General features: G+C 42.3%; 1 non-coding gene across 1 annotated transcript; it reads left to right on the top strand.

The window, feature by feature from the left end:
- The first annotated feature begins 2,342 nt into the window (after positions 1-2,342).
- LOC145593339 (small nucleolar RNA R71) lies at positions 2,343-2,448 on the top strand. The gene has a single exon (XR_014102684.1). It is a non-coding gene; the product is annotated as a small nucleolar RNA R71 (small nucleolar RNA).
- Positions 2,449-4,411: the final 1,963 nt, after the last annotated feature.

The following is a 4,411-nucleotide window of genomic DNA, read 5'->3' as shown; positions in this document are numbered from 1 at the left end:
ATGTTTTTTCAAAACATTGATCAAGAGGGAGGTTTGCTCCTCCGTTAGGTTGGAATTAACAATTACGGGGAAAGACTCATTAGAACCAAGAAATACATACCTCAAGCCCAAAGGTAGAGGTTTCAAGTCTACCTTTGGTGCTCCCTTACCATTGGTGCTCTCCTCTCTTTCCTCAACTTGAAAGAGATCATGGGTGTGAAAAGCCTCTTCCTCCATGCTCTCATCCATGCACTCGCTCTTGCTCTCCTCTAGCAAATCCTCATAGAATTTAATGTCGTCCTTGTGAGCACCTAGCCTAGAATCATTCCACAATACGCTTTCTAGGGGATCGTTAGAAGCATGCAAATGGGAACGAGAAAATTCACTAAGCATGGTATCTAGAACATCTATTCTAAAGCATTCACCACTTGAGGAAAGTTGTTGCATGACATTATTCAAATCAAACTCAATTGAATCATTGTCAATTTTCAAAGATATTTTACCCTCCTTCACATCAATGATGGCCCTAGAAGTAGCTAGAAACGGCCTACCCAAGATAATAGGAATACTCTCATCCTCATCCATCTCTAGCACATAAAAATCCATGGGGAATGTGAACTTTCCTACCCTAAGGGGAATGTCCTCAACTATACCCATGGGAAACTTAATGGACCGATCCGCTAGTTGGAGAGTAATGTTAGTGGGGGAAAGGGTTCCTACACTAAGCTTTTGGTAGACGGAGTAGGGCATGAGGCTCACACTTGCTCCTAAATCACACAAAGCTTTGTCAAACTCAATGCCATTAATAGAACAAGGGATGGAAAAGCTACCCGGATCCTTCAACTTGGCGGGAAGTTTGTTAGAAAGGATTGCACTACAATTGGCGGTCAAGCTCACCGTTTCACACTCCCTTCTCCCACTCAATAGATCTTTCAAAAACTTAGAGTAATGGGGCATTTGTTTCATGGCATCAACCAAAAGGAAGGGAAACATGCAAGTTCTTAATCACATCCAAAAACTTCCCAAATTGAGCGTCAAGCTTAGCTCTCACGAATCTTTGGGGAAAAGGTAATCTCTCCTCTCTAGGTTGGAGATTTAGGGGCAAGGGGGTGGTTTCTTTCTCCTTTTTCACCTCAACATCCTTCTCCTTCTCAACATTAGAAGGCGCTTTGGTTCTCTCATGCCCTCTCTCTAACTCTACTTCATTTTGGGGTTCTCCCTCAACTAAGGGGTCACTCCCTACTACCTTCCTACTCCTTTTTGTCACGGCATACAAAGGTTTTGGGTTGACTCCTTGACTAGGGGTAGTAAAAGAGGAATTAGAAGCAAGTTGAGCAATTTTAGTTTCAAGCATTTTCATATGAGCATTGGCTCGCTTTTTATCCTCCTCATTTCTCTTCTTTTCCTCCTCATGCATTTTCATAATGGCATCTAGCTTAGCCATCACGGGATCATTTGGAGGGGCCTCAAGTTGAAGAGGTTGTTGAGGTGGAGGAAGTTGGGATTGATGGAAACCCGGAGGCCTATTGGTTTAGGAATAGTTAGAAACATTTTGGCCCCTATTGCCTCCGGTGCCTTGGTTGGGAACATTGCATTGTCGATTGTTTCCCATGTTACCTTGATCACCAAAATTTTGATTTTGATGGTCATGGTATCGGGAGTTGGGTTGTTGGTTTTGATAACCATACCCCCTTTGGTTAGAGTGGCCTCTTCCATTGAAATTGGAAGCGCCTCCCCCACCATGGTATTGGTTACCATAACCACCACGACTTTGGTTCTAACCACGGTTTCCACCTTGATTCCAATTCCCCATTTGATTGGAGTTTGGCCTCAAGTTCCCTACATTTTCCATTCTAGGAGCAAAATTCATAGCATTGACATCTTCCACATTATCATCATGTTCATAGGGAGGGGGTTGAACTTCACAAGCATACACACAATGGGAGGTATCATGATCATAGGTTTCACAATTTGGGCAAAACATGAATCCTTGTGGCATTTTATTATAAGAAGAGGGGGAAGGAGTAGTCATACCATTGCCTCCCATTGTTGAAGGGGAGGTATTACCATGAGGGTTGGACCTTTCTTTCTTCATTTCGTCCATTTGCTTGGCCATCTTGGAGATTTGGGAAGAAAGGTTGTTGATTGCGTTGGCTTGCTCCAATGCATAGACACCCTTGCTAGAAGTAGCCTCCCTTTCTCCTTCATACCAATCATCATAATGCTTTGCAGCCTCCTCTATGATGCATTCCACTTCATCCTCTCCTTTGTTCATGATTGGACCGCCGGCTGCGGCATCTAGGCTTGTTCTCCCTTGTGGTGAGAGACCTCCATAGAAAGTGTGGATGAGTTGATACTTTGGTATCCCATGATGTGGGCATTGACGTTGAAGCTCTTTGTACCGGTCCCATGCCGCACTTAGAGTCTCACCACTCCTTTGGCGAAAACCTTGAATTAAGGACCGAGCCTCGGCGGTCTTCCTTTGGTTATAAAATCTCCTTAAGAAAGCCGTAGTTACTTGGTCCCAAGTTGTGAGAGAATTAGGGGGCACCTCCTTCTCTAGCCATTCTAGACCTCTCCCAATTAAAGAAAATGGAAACATCTTGAGGCGGATATACTCTTGAGTCACTCCATTGGCTTTGATCGTGTCACAATACTTCTAAAATTCTTTTAAATGCTCATGAGGGCTCTCAAATTTTCCACCCGAGAATTGTTTCCTCTCTATTAAAGCAATCAAATTGGGCTTGATTTCAAAATTGTTGGCTTGAGTGGTAGGGGTTAGGATCCCACTTTGGGCTCTAAAGGCTTCGGGAGCCCCAAGACGACTAAAAGGTGTATTCTCTCCCATTTTAGAACCTTCTTCACTTTCGGACTTAGAGATTGAAAAGGGGTTGATTTTGGGACTTGATGGTGAATTAGGACTATCTAAGTCATCACTTGAGGGTGAAGATGGTGGAGTATCTTCCAATTCTCTTACTCCTTCTTTCGTTGGGATGTGAGAATTTCTACTCCTCGCTCTCGCTTCTCTTCGAAGTAAGGACAAAGATCTCTCTAGCTCCGGATCGATGGGAATCAAAGACCTTGAGCGGGTTCGTCCTCTGTTCATACAACAAAGCTAAGGAGAACGTAAGCACTGACAAGTAACAAGTAGTAGCAAATACTAACAAACAAGGAATGAGATAGTCTCAAATAAAGTAATGAAAAAGCAATGGAAGCCGTCTCCCCGGCAACGGCGCCAATTTGACAAGGGAACAAACGCGTCGTCAATTGTCTATCCCTAGATCAAATACAATTTATATAACCTAAACAAACCTAATACGAGTATAAGGCAAGCATAGGGGTCGAACCACAAGGAGACATGCATAAACACCACATTCACTACTTAAGACTTAAGCTACCTCGGGACAAGAAGTGTGAATAACTAAGAGATTAAACTACAGATTAAGAATGATTAAGGATCAATATAACTAAACACCAAGGGAAGTGGGTAGATGTATAAGCCATTTGATCATGCAATAACATGGAAGCAAAGCAATGGTAAACTAAGCATGCAAGAATATCGAAATAAAGCTCAATCTAACCGCCTTCCGGGGTTAATTGATTTCTCCTAACATAGCCTCTATGTTTCCACACTAGAACCATATATTAGAAGGTGCAATCAATGAACTATCGATAACAATGAACCTTAACTATGTCAACTTCCGTTTCTTGTTAGCAAAGATTCACCTTTAATCAACCAACAATGTGCACTTGCAAGAAGATTAAAGAATATCAAACATACAAAGACTTTAATCACCATTAACTTAACCCCAACATCATAAGCATGAATCAATTAACAACTATACCATCCCCACACCCTTGGCTAGGTGACTACTCACAAATCATATTGAAGACAATATCAATCATCAAATCAATAAGCATCAACATGATCAATAAGCAAAGAAGGAAAATCAAAATAAGTAAACAAAACTAAATACAAAAGTAAAGAAAGAGAGTAAGAGATTTCTCATTAATTGAAGATGAAGATTTACAAAGATTCAATCAAGCTCCTTCTTCAATATCCAAGTTCATCAATGGAAATCCACACTTTCTCTCTCTACTAATGGAGTTTCTCTCTCTAGATTAGGGCTAAAATGTACATACTATCCCTAAGCTAATCCTCCTCTATTACATTAAAAACGTTCTAAATAACCGCCTCCAACAAAACCGTACAAGAAGCTGGAATAAAAAGGTTGGTCCGACCGAACAGGGGGAAGGTTCGGCCGGACCACAGGGTAGGTTCGGTCGAACCCTGGGTAGGTTCGGTCGAACCCTCCTGATCTTGGTCTGGTCGAACTTGGGAGGTTCGGTCACTCCTGCAAAACTGCCATTTTCTAGCTTGAAACTGCCAAGATGGTTCGGCCGCACCTCAAAGCAGGTGCGGCCGCACCTA

The sequence above is a fragment of the Chenopodium album genome, chromosome 18, assembly GCF_948465745.1.
Source record: "Chenopodium album chromosome 18, dcCheAlbu1.1, whole genome shotgun sequence".
Taxonomy (NCBI): domain Eukaryota; kingdom Viridiplantae; phylum Streptophyta; class Magnoliopsida; order Caryophyllales; family Amaranthaceae; genus Chenopodium; species Chenopodium album.
The sequence above is the reverse complement of the archived record's forward strand: the minus strand, read 5'-3'. Positions and strand labels throughout refer to the sequence as shown.